Below are 17,008 nucleotides of genomic sequence, written 5' to 3'. Positions count from 1 at the left end.
TAATATCATAAACTCAGCCGGGGTTGTGAATTTTTAACTCTCATTTGAACAGTATCACTTTAATATCTGGCAATATTGTCCTCAACATATATCTAAACATGATCTTTCTTAACTTCTTAATGGAACCCCCCAAACTGCTGCTCTACCAACTTATAAAACTAATCTCTCAAACATCGAAATGAAAAAAAAACTCAGAGAATCATTTTTATCTCTCAAGCTCCTAATTCCTACATGTGAGAATCACTAAACCCTACTTACTTTTTTCTACCTCTCCTGTCCTGTTTGTATGCCTACCACTAAACATCTTGATACTTTGTTTCTTTACTGCTTCATATACAGACACTTGTGATCAGAACCTGCTTTGTGGCCTGGTGCAAGTCACTCACCTCCCCTTTCTGTACAAATTCTCAACATTTTTATAAGTTGACAACCAAACATCTAGGGCATTTTTAAGCTGGCAAATATAAGTGGAAGAGATCAAAAAATAGAAAAAAATCAAAAGCAGGCCTAAGGGCACATGTGTACCTTTCTGACACTAGGGGAGTGTTATGAGCTGATTTTATGCATGTGAGCCTCAGGGTTTTTTAAGCGCCAGATGAGCCACATCCTTTTGACCCTTCAGTAACCTCCCTTAGAAGGTTCAAACACCAGGTGCTTGATTATTATGCTGCTTTGGTATCAATTCTCAGAACTGCAAGTCCTTGCCATAATTGCTGCTCTCAATGGCTCTGGTCCTTTGCTCCTTCAACCTCCATTCAGTGTTACAATGGAAATGATCCTTCTAAAGTCATCCTTAAAAATTAAACAACAACTGTGATCAAGCTGCAAATGAGTTTATTCAGAAATAGCAGAGGAATTGCAATTTGGGCCAACTATGGTGAACTACAGGCAAGTCCAGAGAGCAAAAGGAGAGAGCATCCTTTTATAGAGGAAAGAAGAAAATTGGGAGGAGCTGTGTTAGAAAAGTTCATTGGGGGGATTCCTGGGTGGCGCAGCGGTTTAGCGCCTGCCTTTGGCCCAGGGCGTGATCCTGGAGACCCGGGATCGAGTCCCACCTCGGGATCCCTGCATGGAGCCTGCTTCTCCCTCTGCCTGTGTCTCTGCCTCTCTCTCTCTGTGTCTCTCATGAATAAATAAATCTTTAAAAAAAAAAAAAAGTTCATTGGGGGAAAATGAGAGTTTTATATACCTATGTATGTAATTTTCACATCATAACTCAGAGAAACTCAGATTATGTTACCTTATCAATCAATTCTTTTAATGGCTCCTCAGTCCTTACTGCATTAAAACCCAGACTTAACCCCCTCTCCCCTCCCCCACCAGTCAAGTGCCCCTAATCTTGTCTGTACCTGCCTTTTCAGTCTTGTCTTCTCCTTTCTTTCTTTCTTTTTTTGAGATAGACAGAGAACATGCAGGGAGGAGAGCATGAATAGGGGCGTGAGAGTGAAGGGGGGGGCACAGAGAGAGAGAGAGAATCTTTAAAAGGCTCCACGCCCAGCACAGAGCCCAACACTAGGCTTGATCCCACAGCCCTGAGATCATGACCTGAGCCGAAATCGAGTCAGATGTTTAACTGATGGAACCACCTAGGTGCCACAAAGATACATTTTTTATAGTTGCATTGTAATCTATTTTGTGGATACCTGTAATTTACTTATCCATTCATCAAAGCTGTTTCTGACCTGTTCCTTTTCTTGAAAAAAAGGCGGGACGCACCAGGGTGGCTCAGTTGTTTAAGTGTCTGCCTTCAGCTCAGGTCATGATTCCAGAGTCCCAGGATCAAGCCCCCTGTTGGGCTCCCTGCTCAATCAGGAGCCTTCTCCCTCTCCCTCTCCTGTGCTCCTTCTTATGCTCTCTCTCTCTCTCTCTCTCAAATAAATAAATAAACTCTTAAAAAAAAAAACTGTCTCTGTAGATATACTTTGCATATTTGTCTTATAAAGTCATATTATAAATTTCTAGTATAGAAATTGCTAGATGAAAGAAAAAGCTTTTTTTTAAGTTTATTATTTTTTTTGGTAATATCATCACCCAACATGGAGCTCACACTCATGACCCTAAGATCATTAGTCGTATGCTCCTCCTACTGAGCCAGCCAGGCACCCAGAAAAGAACAAGCTTTGAAAACTGAAAGCAATATAATTACCTGTCCCTATCTTGAATAATAGTAGAACTAGACACTAGACATACTCTCCCGTACTTATGTTAAACAATTCTGAAACCAAGCAAAAATAACCTGGTTGGGCAGCCCGGGTGGCCCAGCGGTTTAGCACCGGCTTCAGCCCAGGGCTTGGTCCTGGAGACCCAGGATGGTCCCATGTCAGGCTCCCAGCATGGAGCCTGCTTCTCCCCCTGCCTGTGTCTCTGCCTCTCTCTCTCTGCCTCTCATGAATAAATAAATAAAATCTTTAAAAAAAAATAATAACCTGGTTGCTCCAATTAATACTTGTTTTTGGAAGATAAACTGTGAATTTGTTAAATATATTGCTCATGAAAATTAACAGTTAATTTAAAAAATGCTTCAAGACCATTGTCCTACTATGCCCATGAAACTAAGGCTATTGTATCATAAACTCTGCTCAATTTCAATAATTTCCCTAACTTGCTTTCTTCCCTATAGTTATTCAGCCCCAGCCCTAAAATCCTAAAAATAACTGGCCCTAATTTTCCATTTTGAGATACCACTAAGGCTCAGTCAAGTGGTATTCTTCCTTCTGGCAGTGAATCTAATGATTTTAACTTTGTTTCAGCAACAGTTTTTATGATGAGCTTTTGAGGAGTCGACATTTGACAGCATATTTAAATTTTTTATACATAGTACCAGGTTACCTTCTAGGAGGAGTGTATCAATTTAAAGAAATAACAATAGAATGAGAGAATGGCTGCTTCCCTTTGCCCTTGCCAGCACTAGATATTTTTGCAGTATTGGAGCTTTCCCAATCTGATAGGCAAAGTGACACATCATTGTTCTAATGTTCTTTTAATTTGCATTTATCTGATCATTAATGAAGTTCAGTAACAACTAGCAATGCCATTTCTATCTCATGTCCCAGGAAGCATGAAACCACTATTACAGCACCACTGCCATAAGAAATTAGAGCAGAGGGACGCCTGGGTGGCTCAGCAGTTTAGCGCCGCCTTCAGCCCAGGGTGTGTTCCTGGAGACCCAGGATCGAGTCCCACATCAGGCTCCCCACATGGAGCCTGCTTCTCCCTCTGCCTATGTCTCTGCCGCTCTCTATGTGTCTCTCATGAACAAATAAATAAAATCTTTATATAAAAAAAGAAAAAGAAAAAATAAATAAATAAATAAATAAATAAATAAATAAATAAATAAATAAATAGAAAAAAATTAGAGCAGAGAACTGGCCAAGTCTAAGAATTTCATTCACTACCTTAAGGTGAAGGCTTTGGAGTAGATGGCAGAGTAGGAGAAACTAAGTTCACCTCTTCCCAAAATGTAACTACATAACATTCATATGAGTGTAAATAACCCATAAAACGCCCCAAAGATGGCTGGAACAAACCGCAGAACTAAATGTAGAGGCTACATCAGATAGGGTAGGGAGGGCAGGCATGTGATGGTAAGCTAAGGGACCTATGGGCCATCCATGGGAGGGAATCACAGGCATGGAGAGGGGAGAGAAACAGATCCACACCCAGGAAAGCCTGCAAGGGGAAGATGAATCCCCATAGCACTTGGCATAACCTTAAAATGAATTATTACAAAGCTATAGCCAAGCCTGTGTACTTCAGGTAGCATCCTATAAAGAAATATATTGTTAACAATTGAGTCTATTTATTATTATTCCTAGCCAATCTGAAGAGCACAACTGGAAAGCAGAAATGTGGTGGGAGTGGTGGGGAGTGGTGCGGGGGTAAGGGTAATCAATGATGGGAGAAAGTAACTAAAATTGGCATGTATAACAATGTAAAATAATTACTTCAACATGAATAGCGGTGTTCCTGCAAATTATATGTAATAGGAAAGTGTTCCTCTGACTGGGAAAAAATAGAGAGGGAGACAAACCATGAGAGACTCCTAACTCTGGGAAATGAACAAAGGGTTGTGGAAGGGGAGGTGTGTGTGTGTGGGGGGATAGGGTAACTGGGTGACAGGCTCTGAGTGGGGGGCACTTGATGGGATGAGCACTGGGTGTTATACTATATGTTGGCAAATCGAACTTAAATAAAAACAAATGTAAAAAAATAAATAAAAATTAAATGTTAAAAAATAAAATCTAATTAAAAAAATAGGAAAGTATTCCACCTCTACTTGTAAATATAGACAAGCATTCTCTGCTATTTATCCTTAAGTGATCTGAATGTATACATTTTTAATCTAATAGTTACCCAATAGTCTTCTTTTTTAAAGATTTTATTTATTTATTTGAGAGAGAGCAAGCACAAGCAGGGGGAGGGGCAGACGGAGAGGAAGAAGCAGACTCCTTGCTGAGCAGAGAGCTGGATGTGGGGCTCCCTCCTTGGACCCTGGGATCATGACCTGAACCGATCAGACACTTAACCTACTGAACCACCCAGGCACCTGCCCAATAGACTTCTTTTTTTTTTTTTAATTTTTAAAAACTTTTAGGTGGTGTTTATTTATTCACAAGAGACACAGAGAGACAGAGGGAGGAGGAGACACAGGCAGAGGGAGAAGAAGCAGGCTCCATGCAAAGAGCCCAATGAGGGACCCGATCCCAGGACTCTAGGATCACACCCTCAGCCAAAGGCAGGTGCTCAACCACTGAGCCACTCAGGTGTCCCCCCAATAGACTTCTTTACAAAAGGAAAGGGATTATGTGTATTTATCTCTGGAGGGAAGATCTGAAAGAGGCCCAGATTTGTTAACAACCTGCATGAGACTGCTAGACAGAATTCATCTCCCACAGCTCACCTTATATTTCTCTGTTGAGGCTCTAAGCTACTGTCCTAGATAAGAAATAACTCAAATCTAGAGAACTGTACGTCTCTAGAGAAGGAAGGAGAATGCCGCCCACAGTGATACTAGCCACTGTGGTTAGAAGTCAGGATTTCCCAAAAGGAAAAAGGAGCACTATTGCAGAAGGGAGGGTGGACCTGAGGACCGCAGAGAGAAGTTGGGAACCAGCCATTCTATATTAGACCCTAAGAAATTATAATTTATTAAGCATCTTTGTCTATGACCTTATGAGACCTCACATTTAATGTATAAGCTTTTTTTTTTTTTCAAGGTAAGCTCTGTACTCAATGAAGGGCTTGAGTTCATGACCCCAAGATGAAGAGTTGCATGCTCTACCAACTGAGCCAGCCAAGCACTCTTAATGTATCATTTTAAATATTCTGACAATAAATAAATAAATAAATGTTCTGACTCTATTGGAGAATTTAACGACTCTGTAGTTGGAGTTGTTGATGGAAGTAAGAACCAGTTTATGAAGGGAAATTAGGCCCGCCCTTTATTACCCTTAGCTCTCTATAGAAGTCCTTGTGGAGAAGTCAATGTTGATGCGGGAGGAACGTACAGTTAATGAGTTCCAGGTTGTAAGCAGTCCAAACAAATACAGAAGTATGGAGGGGGCCCACCGACAGAGAAGCAGTGATCAGCTCAGAAGCACAGTGAGAAAAATCCCTTTCCTTTTAAAAAATACACTTGAGAAGATGTCTCTTAAAGGAGAGTAAAGTTTGGAAGATATCTATCTATACGTATATATATATATATATATACATACAGATAGATAAATACACATAAATCTATTTCTGGATTTTTCTTTTTTTAATTTTAAATATTTTTATTTATTTATTTATTTATAAGAGACACACAGAGAGAGAGAGAGAGAGAGAGAGGCAGAGACACGGGCAGAGGGAGAAGCAGGCTCCATGCAGGGAGCCCGATATGAGACTCGATCCCGGGTCTCCAGGATCATGCCCTGGGCCAAAGGCAGGCACTAAACCACTGAGCCACCCAGGGATCCCCCTATTTCTGGATTTTTCTATTCTGTTCAATGAATCTATGTTCTCATATCATACCGTTTTAATTATTATACCTTTGTAGTACATTTTTTTTAACTGCTAGATCATCTCACCTTTCAAATTTTTCTTGGCTATCCTCTGCATTTATTAATTAAGATTTTTTAACAAATATTTACCAAACCCTTGCTAGATATTGTAGGTCCTGTGGACATAAAAGCAGGCAATATACCAAAAAATCTCTGCTTTCATGGAACTTATGTTTTAGTGAGAGGATACAGGTGAGGAGCAAAACCAACATAATCCCAGTCCACATGTGACACCCTCAAAGGACCAAGCATGCTTTCTTTTCCCTATATTAAATAAGACTGACACCAAGCAAAAATTAATTCACCTATTTGCTCCAGAGAATACCTATTCCTGGAAGATAATGCTATGACCTAAACAGTTTATTTATCAAGATGAAGAGCTTTCTTTTTTTTTTTTTAAGATTTTTTTTAATTTATATATTCATGATAGACAGAGAGAGAGAGAGAGAGAGAGAGGGTCAGAGACACAGGCAGAGAGAGAAGCAGGCTCCATGCCAGGAGCCTGACACAGGACTCAATCCTGGGACTCCAGGACCATGCCCTGGCCCAAAGGCAGGCGCTAAACCGCTGAACCACCCAGGGATCCCCAAGATGAAGAGCTTTCTTATTAAGAATTGCCTCAAGATGTTCCTCCACACTCTGCCCAAATCCAGTCCTCCAAACAAGTTCCTTGCTAGCAAAACCCACCTTTAAAAATATTTCTATAAAAGATTCTTCCTAATTTCTTCATTGTAAGAAACTCATGACATAGGTGAATTTAGGCAATAGCTTTGATCCCTAAAGAAGACAGAGAGAGAGAGAGAAAGAGAGAACAAACAGGGGGAGTGGCAAAGGGAGAGGGAGGAGCAGATTCCTCTGAGCAGAGAGCTGGAAGTCGGGCTTGATCCCAGGGCTCTGGGACCATGACCTGAGCTAAAGGCAGATGCTTAAATAACTGAGCCACCCAGGCATCCCACAAAAATCCTTTTAAAAAATGTTTTGGGTCATCCAGTTGGCTCAGTTGTTAAGCATCCAATTCCTGATATCAGCTCAGGTCTTCATCTCAGGGTTGTGAGTTCAAGCCCTATATTGAGGGGCTTGTGTGCATATATTAAGCTTGCTGGCTGTGGAGCCTACTTAATAAATAGTAAGTAAGTAAGTAAATAAGTAAATAAAGTTTTATATATACGGAAATTTATTCATAATTTTTAAAAGTCTGTAATATTACTGAAAAATAGATAAATCTTTAGACATAGTGATAAAACTTTAGCTTAAAACACCTTTATCTGGAAAAAAAAAAAAACACCTTTATCTGTTTTTCCCAACTTTCTCACAAAATAAAAGCCCTATATAGTTTTTTAAATACATGACTTGGGGTTAGTTTCTTATGATTTAAACTTTTTAAATTTCTAGGTTAATTCTGTGAGTCCAACAACTTATTATTTCCGCAAATGGCTTAAGATTACAAATATAAAATCATCTTTACCAAATGAAATTGCAATAACGGATATTTTTAAAAGATTTTATCTCATGGATTCTTTTAATACTACACGTGTTAAGGATGCAATGGGTTAACCGTAAGTGGTATTTACAGATTTTTTTGGTCAACTTTAAGACCTTAAATTCAGGGATCCCTGGGTGGCGCAGCGGTTTGGCGCCTGCCTTTGGCCCAGGGCGCGATCCTGGAGACCCGGGATTGAATCCCATGTCGGGCTCCCAGTGCATGGAGCCTGCTTCTCCCTCTGCCTGTGTCTCTGCCTCTCTCTCTCACTGTGATATGAAAATAAGATAATTAACAAATATACTGTGGTATCCCAAATAATTTTCATGTAGACAAACATGAGCACTAAACATAATTTTAAATTACTCTCGCTCCTTGTTTTTATATACATAATGACTATAGATTAAAAAGATGTCAAATGCTTTTGAATTATTATGTTTGGAGCCTGCTTCTCTCTCTGCCTGTGTCTCTGCCTCTCTCTCTCTCTCTCTCTGTCTCTCATGAATAAATAAATAAAATATCTAAATAAATAAATATGTTTGTATGTACCCACATATGTATGTATGTATTATTCTCCTATCTCAAAATATATTAAAGTAATAATAAATACTCCATGGAAAAAATAAGCAAGATTGTTCTTGGTTTCCTCCCTTCTAATTCTCTTGTTGGAAAAGTTCAAAATTGATTAGTCTGGTTAAGTTTGTAATAATGAGGGACATTGGTGGCTCAGCAGTTGAATATTTGCCTCGGGCTCAGGACATGATCCTGGGATCTGAGATCAAGTCCCACATCAGGCTCCTTTCACAGAGCCTACTTCTCCCTCTGCCTGTGTCCCTGCCTCTCTCTCTCTCTCTCTCTTTCTGTGTATCTTATGAATAAATACATAAAATCTTTTTTTTAAGTTTATAATAATGAAGATTATTAAATAGAAATAGGAATATAAATCAAAACCATAAATATGGTATGCCTGTTTGCTGTTTAAGGATATTGTTGTGGCATGTAACTATGTTAAATTTGAAGCACTTGACTGGCTCCCTCAGCAGACCATGGACTCTTATCTGTGGGTTGTGAGTTCAAGTCTCATTTTGGGGGTACGGCTTACTTAATAAAAAAATTTTTAAAGAAAAAAGGTGTTAAGCTCAACAACATAATACATACATTGTTTTATTTAATAGCAAGTGTTAAATATATGTTAAAGCTACTTAAATGCCTTAATTTAGTCATCTATTGGCATATTCATATATTATACATGTTATTTTTTTATTTAATAAATTTTTATTTATGATAGTCACACACACACACATAGAGAGAGTGAGAGAGAGAGAGAGAGGCAGAGACACAGGCAGAGGGAGAAGCAGGCTCCATGCACCGGGAGCCCAACATGGGATTCGATCCCGGGTCTCCAGGATCGCGCCCTGGGCCAAAGGCAGGCGCCAAACCGCTGCGCCACCCAGGGATCCCCATATATTATACATGTTATATATATGTTTGTATGTGTGTATGTCTAATGCATATGTAGAAAAGTATATAAATCTTTTTTTTTAATTTTTTTAAATTTATTTATGATAGTCATACAGAGAGAGAGAGAGAGAGAGAGAGGCAGAGACACAGACAGAGGGAGAAGCAGGCTCCATGCACCGGGAACCCGACGTGGGATTCGATCCCGGGTCTCCAGGATCTCGCCCTGGGCCAAAGGCAGGCGCCAAACCACTGCGCTACCCAGGGATCCCAGAAAAGTATATAAAGATAACTTGAAAAGGTTTATTTAAGATAAAAAAGATAATAAAAGTCAAATTTGAGGGCTTATGCATACTTTACTATAGTTATATGAATGGAGAGGTGCCTGGTGGCTCAGTCGGTTAAGCATCTGACTCTTGGTTGTGGCTCAGGGTGGGGAGATCTAGCCCTGTGTCCAGCCCCGTATTGAGCTCCATGCTTAGCACAGTCTGCTCCACATTTTCTCCTTCTCCCTCCCTCTTTGTTCTCCCCCCTGCTTGGGGGCATGTTCTCTCTCTCTTGTTCTCTTTCCCTCTGTCTCTCTCTTTCTCTCTCTCTCTCTCTCCCTCTCTCTCGTGTGTGTGTGTGTGTGTGTGCATTAAAATAAACAAATAATATTTTTAAAAAATTATTATATGGATAGAAGACAAAAAGTAAAATTAGAACCTGCATTTTTTTCTTTAAAACAACCTTGTCATTCTGGCTTGGATGAACAAGAGTTATTTTTCATTTATAAAATATTCAGTTAGTTCTCTAGACTTTTGGCATACTTCTGAAACATTTTGACAAGAAGTTAAAAAAAAAAGTTAAATTCCTTCTAACATTATTACCTATTGCTGTGTTTCCTATTTATTAACTACAACTATTTCTCGCCTTTGAATAAAATGACTTATGTTTGTATCTTATCTCCTCTGACAACTTTTTCTGATTTTGTCCCAGATTCACCGATTCCTGGTCCCAAATCCAGAATAATCAGACTCTAAGCTTTCTTATGAATCAAAACCATCTTTGAGTTTACTGTAGTAGCAACCAGTTCAGCCAAAGACTCAGTCCCTCAGCTTATACAAGAACAATAGTAGAAACATTAAGGCTTCTTCAACACTCTCCAAATTTTAATTAACTTAAAACATTTTTATCAGAACTCTTTATTGAAATTAGGATAAAAATTAAATTATTGGTATTTTTCAATGACTGTGAACTTCTTCTGTACCAGTTATTAGTTTAATATTATTGCTGTGTTCCAAATCTACACTTTTTTTGCCCTGATTTTGTGATACTCATACTGGACCCTACAATCACTTCTCCTTTGTCAACTGATGAGATGTTATGATTGATCAGCAGAGGGCAATGGAGTGACACTGCATGGCCACAGAGGCAGGAAGACATTTTTCTTGAAGGCTCTAGACTTCTATTATTATTCTTTCTTTTTTTAAGATTTTATTCATTTATTCATGAGAGAGACAGAGAGGGAGGTAGAGACATTTGCAGAGGGAGAAGCAGGCTCCTCACAGGGAGCCCGATGCAGGACTTAATCCCTGGACCCCCGGGATCATGCCCTGAGCTGAAGGCAGAAGCTCAACCACTTAGCCACCCAGGCGTCCCCCTTTAACACAAGAAACCAAGAGAGGAGCTCCAATTGTACTTTCAGCTTGTGCTCTCTCTTCTTGGGGCTCCTTTGATAGCCCACCAACATCCTCTGGCAAAAGCTAGATACTTCTACAGATTGACTCAGCCTGCCCATACTCTCCAGCAATGGTGAACCACTTCTATAGACCTCTCTGGCAAGTTTCTTCACCGCTGGCAGGCTGTGTGGTGTGTAGGCAGTAGTCATGTCCTCTTTGAAGAGGTCTAAATCTCAGCCTTTGGGGAGTGGTAGATAGGTGGGAAGAGGATCCTTTCCTAGTCATTAATTCCTGTATTGCTCCTTTTTTCTTTTTCTTTTTTTTTTTTTAAAGAGTTATGAGATTTCTTTTTTTTTTTTTTTAATTTTTATTTATTTATGATAGTCACAGAGAGAGAGAGAGAGGCAGAGACACAGGCAGAGGGAGAAGCAGGCTCCATGCACCGGGAGCCCGACGTGGGATTCGATCCCGGGTCTCCAGGATCGCGCCCTGGGCCAAAGGCAGGCGCCAAACCGCTGCGCCACCCAGGGATCCCGCTCCTTTTATCTTCAGCCTAGAGGTAGTAGCTGCATTTTTGTACTTGCTATTCTGGATCTCTCAGAGTTTTCTTCTTCTTCTTTTGTTTTTATTTTAAAGATTTTATTTATTTATTCATGAGAGACACAGAGAGAGAGAAAGAGAGAGAGAGAGAGAGAGGCAGAGACACAGGCAGAGGGAGAAGCAGGCTCCATGCAGGGAGCCCGATGTGTGGGACTCGATCCAGGGACTCCAGGATCACACCCTGAGCCAAAGGCAGGCACTCAACCGCTGAACCACCCAGGCGTTCCTCAGAGTCTTCTTTTATCTCTACCTCCTACTAGTTAATAATTCTTGATATTAATTTTCCTTATTCAAAAAAGCTTTTGTGTTTTGGTCTCCTGACTGGTCCCTGATTAACATATCGTAGGAATATACTTTTGTTCATGTCCAAAGACTGGTACAATAACTGTCTCCAAACAGATTTTATTTCTAGGCTATTAACTTCCAATGCCTTTGTCAATCAGGGACCATCATAACACACTTTGTGGTACAAATTTAAAAAAACCTTGGAGTCTCCTTCCTGTTCATAATATGTTTCCATTCAATGGATTATCATTAATTACATCCTTCTATATTAATTTTGTTACACCTCAAGAAAGAATTCTACTCCCTTCTATTCCCACATTACTTTATCAATAAAGAGACTTCATTGCCTTTGAGCCTTGATGAAAAGGACCTTATCAGTTACTGTAAACATCACTATAGCAAAAATCTCCAGTGTTGATTCTTAGAACCATCTCTCTCAAGCAAAGAAATTTAAGTCATTGTTAAATTACTGGGAAACTGTACTAACCAGAACCTATAACATCAGGAGGATATAGCTGCAACCCAAGACTTTCAGATCAATAAGATGACTGCATGAAGTAGATAGCTTCCAGCCAAGGCTCATGAAATTAAATCTGGATGACTGGAGGTACGGACTGCCATGCTTTAATCAGCATTCTTTTGTTCTTCATTTGCCAAGCCACTTTATTTCCTCTTGGTTGCTTTTTTTTTTTAATTTAATTTTTTTTTTTTAAGATTCTATCTATTTATTCATGAGAGACACACAGAAAGAGAGGCAGAGACACAGGCAGAGGGAGAAGCAGGCTCCATGCAGGGAGCCCGATGTGGGACTCGATCCCGGGTCTCCAGGATCAGGCCCTGGGCTGAAGGCAGCACTAAACTGCTGAGCCACCTGGGCTGCCCCCTCTTGGTTGCTTTAAGGTTTTTGGATTGTTAACTATGATATTTATGAGATCCCTATGCTCAATAATGCTGCTTGCATTACTAGTCACTCCTTGGTAAAAGTCCAATGCTTGACTCTATTTTCCTTGTGATTTGGCTAAAACACAAAATCAAACCAATTCCTGAATTTATATTTGCTTTCCTTTGGGTGCCACTCATTTTCCTTTTATATTAGTTGCCACTCATTTTCCTTTTATATTAGTTCCTTGAAATAATTCAGTTAATTTCCGGGTAATTGAATTCATCACTAAGTGATTTTTTGGGGGGTAGCACAACAGGTCAAACAGCCAGAAATCCCTTATCACATTCCCTCCAAAGAAACAATACTTGGGAACTCTGTAATACATAATTTGGCTAACCTTTGGCCTTGATTCCTAGGAGATAATCTCTAAACCTTCTTAATTTCCTGTGTATCTTTCTTATTCAGGGTGGACCCCTCAGACTACACCTGATAGTTTATGCTAGTGAGGTGACTCAGATGGAGGATGGCCATGCCAGAGAGACCAACCATGTGATTATAGGATTGGGGGTTTGAGTCATGTGATATCATCTTGACCTCTGGGAAAGAAAGGAAGCCTGGAGATTGAGCTCAACCACAACCACACAGGCAATGATTCAATCAGCCATGCCTATCTAATAAAACTTCAATAGAAACTCTGGACACTGAAGCTCAGATGAAGTTCCTGTTTAGCAATATTCTGAGTATTTTCACACTTTTTTTAAAAAATATTTTATTTATTTATTCATGATAGTCACACAGAGAGAGACAGAGAGGCAGAGACACAGGCAGAGGGAGAAGCAGGTTCCATGCAGGGAGCCCGACGCGGGATTCGATCCCGGGTCTCCAGGATCGCGCCCCGGGCCAAAGGCAGGCGCCAAACTGCTGCGCCACCCAGGGATCCCTATTTTCACACTTTAATGCTAGGAGAGTAACATATCCCTGAGAATAATGGAAGCTTCATATTTGAAACCCTCCTAGATTTCACCCAATGCACCTCTTCTTTTGGGTGGTTCTAATTTATAGCCTTTTGCTATAACTGCAATCACAAATATTAATGAGCACTATTCATGAGTTCTGTGAATCTGTCACAGATAATTAGTAGATTATCAAACCTGGAGTTGGTTGTGGGACTTCCTCAATTTGTGGTCAACTGGTCAGAAATGAGAGTCAACCCTGGAGAATGCCAATCCTGTGGCTGGTATCTGAAGTGAAGGCCGCCTGTGAAGAACTTGTGTTCTCAAAATTTGCATTTTTCAAAAAAGATTTCATTTATCTGATACAGAGAGAGAGAGAGCGTGCACAAGCATAAATAGAGGGAGTGGCAGGCAGAGGGAGAGGAAGAAGCAGATTCCCCACTGAGCAGGGAGCCTGATGATGTGGGACTCTATCCCAGGATTCTGGGATCATAACCTGAGCCAAAGGCAGATGCTAAACTGACTGAGCCACCCAGGTGACCCTCAAACTGCATTTTGACAAACTCACTGTAGGAAACTTTTGTAGGAGCTAGCCTTTGCAACCAATAGAAGTATAGCTTGAAGAGGATCCCAAAAGAGATGGAAGTACATTCAAAGACTGTTCTGCTTTTATAGATCTTACATTAAAGGCACAGTGGTGGACTGTACCACAAGCTCATTTACTTCAGAGCTACCCAGTAATCTCTCTATTACAAATAACATCTCTTGGGACGCCTGGGTGGCTCAGCGGTTGAATGTCTGTCTTTGGTTCAGGGCGTGATCCTGGTCCGGGGATTGAGCCCCACATCAGGTTCCCGGCAAGGAGCCTGCTTCTCCTGTCTATGTCTCTGTCTCTCACTGTGTGTTTCTCATGAATAAATAAATAAAATCTTAACCATTGCTTGGCCCCTTGCAATTGGTATTAAATCTGCAGTACAAAAACTGACTGCCATCAGCAGATTGTAGAGAAGTGTTACCTTGGTTAATTGATGCCTGCTTTCAGGATAGGCCCAGGTATCACCTAGGATTTATTTTAGTCTACGTATTACCCTGCCCAGAACAAAAATGTTACTTAAATCATTTAATTCAACAAGGAGGGAAACTGCTCTCTGATTTGAGTTCAAAAACTAAAAACTGAAGGGAGTTTTTTGGGAACTGCCTTCTTCTATATCTAAAACTTTTCATTTTATGCTTTCCAAAACATCTAAAAAATTACAAATAATCTTACATGCCATGGTTCAGAAAGTAGTAAAACTAAATAATGTGTCTAAGGCCATGGAACTTCTCCCCTAAAAATTCCATGAGATTAGGTAAACGATAACTCAAAACATAGAGTCATTGGACATAATATTCTTTTCTTAAAGGAGACTACATGCTGCATAAGGGAAATAATATTGTACTTACATATTTGCAGATTTCTCTGGGTCCTTTATATCACTAAAAAGATCTGAAAAACAAATAAAGATACCATTAAATGAAATAACTTGTCTAACACTCAAATATCTGGTTCTGTGGGCTCTTCATAGTTGAAATGGAATCTATTTTCTTAATTTAGTTTGAACATGTTTACCCAAATTAGATTACCATTTGTTTGTGTTGCAATGTATGAATGTAGAACTCCAGACTCTTACCTGCTGCTGTGCAATCATTATGCATCCTAATGATCTTCTACCAAGAACAAGAAAAGTTGACACTCTAAAGGTTGAAATGACTACCATCAGAAAACACAGTCAACCACAACATCCAACATAGGGTAGATCCAGATTAATGATGTCCCCAAGTGATAAGTGATCTTCCCAATTGCCTGCAAATGATAAAAAGCGAAACAGAGAATTTAAGCTAATGCAATTCTCAAGTCTCTGTGTTAAATAATCACGAAGAAAAATATTAGCTGCTGGTTGGGGAAATATAATGTGAATTGACTAAAAGGCTTATTTATCAAAACTGCTAGCCCATCAAGACTCACTTTAAGGGGGGCCTGGATGGCTCAGTTGGTTAAGTGTCTGCCTTCAGCTCAGGTCATGATCTCTCGATCCAGGGATCAAGCCCTTTTGAGCTCTCTGCTCAGTGGGGAGTATGCTTCTCCCTCTCCCTCTGCCCCACCCATCAACCTCTACACCCGCTTCCCCATGCTCATGTGCTCTCTCTCTCTTCTCTTAAAGTATTTAAAAAAACCTCACTTTAAGATTCTTATTTCACTGAGCCCACTAATTCAAAACTATTATATCATAAACTCTGTTTTTTCCCTTGCAAGATCTGCCTTAAAGTTATCTAACCCAAGCCCCATGTCTCATTTTACATTTCCCTCATTCCCTCATTTTGAGACACTCCTTAGACTCTGTCATGATGTTTTCCCTTAAGCAAAAGTAAGTTTAGTTTTTTTTAATCAACAGGTGTGTGTGTGCATGTATCTGTGTGTGTTAGAGGAGATCAACACTTGACACAGGCAATAAACAAGTAAGTAAAAAAATATATTGTATGCCAAATACACATAGGTGCTATGAAAAAAAAAAAAAAAAGCCAGGGAAGTACATGTGGGTGGTGGGTAGATGTGGTTGTTCCAATTTTAGATTAGGTAATCAAGGAAAGCGTCCCTGAATGGATGACATTTGATCAAAGACCTATAGGTGATGAGAGCAAGCATGCAGCTGTTTAGGGAAAGAACATTCCAGAAAGAAGGAATAGCAAAGAACATTCCAGAAAGAAGGAATAGCAATTGCAAAGAGTGTAAAGCAGGAACTTGCCTGACATATTGAAGAAGTAACAAGGAAGTCAGTATGGCTAGAGAAGAGAGTAAACAGGGGTACCTGGGTGGCTCAGTCAGTTCTTGGGCTCAGGTCATGATCTCGGTGGGATTGCAGGGGGAGGGGGTGGGGGTGGGGGGGAGTCTTGGGATGGAACCCAGCATTGGGCTCACTGCTCAGCAGGGAGTTTGCTTTTCCCTCTCCCTTTACACCTCCTCCTCCACTCATGTTCTCTCTATCTTTCTCTCAAATAAATAAATAAAATCTTAAAAAAGAAAAAAAGAAGAGAGTAAACAACAGAGAGGTAGGATATGAGGAATAAAAGGTAATAGGAGGGAGACAGGTTGTATAGGACCTTTTCTCTAAATGAGATGGGAAACCATTCAGGGGAACTTTAGAATTCATTTATCAAAGAGTTACATGAAATGTTTGGATTACTTAGGGGTTAATTGACATTTTTATGATATTGAGTCTTCCTGTCCAGGAAGATGTCATATCTCTCCATTTATCCTAGACTCTCTTTTATGTACTTCAATAAACCTTAATAGTTCTTGTCCCTAAGAATCTTTTAAATTCTATTAAGTTTATTACTTGGATTTTAAAGGTTTAATTTTTGTTTTGCTTGGTTTTTCATTGTTGTAAATGGGATTCCCCTCCTATTACATTCTCTAACTGTACCACCTCTCACTCAAGACTGTTAATCTAAATTCAACCACTATCCTGACCTCTATCAAGCAGGTTAATTTTGCCTATTTTATAAATATATTCTATTTATATATTCAAATGATTAATATATTCATATGATTATATTTATATATAATGTAAATCATATATCATATAATCATATGAATATGTAAATATATA

The sequence above is a fragment of the Canis lupus genome, chromosome 10 (assembly GCF_048164855.1).
Source record: "Canis lupus baileyi chromosome 10, mCanLup2.hap1, whole genome shotgun sequence".
NCBI lineage: Eukaryota > Metazoa > Chordata > Mammalia > Carnivora > Canidae > Canis > Canis lupus.
The sequence above is the reverse complement of the archived record's forward strand: the minus strand, read 5'-3'. Positions refer to the sequence as shown.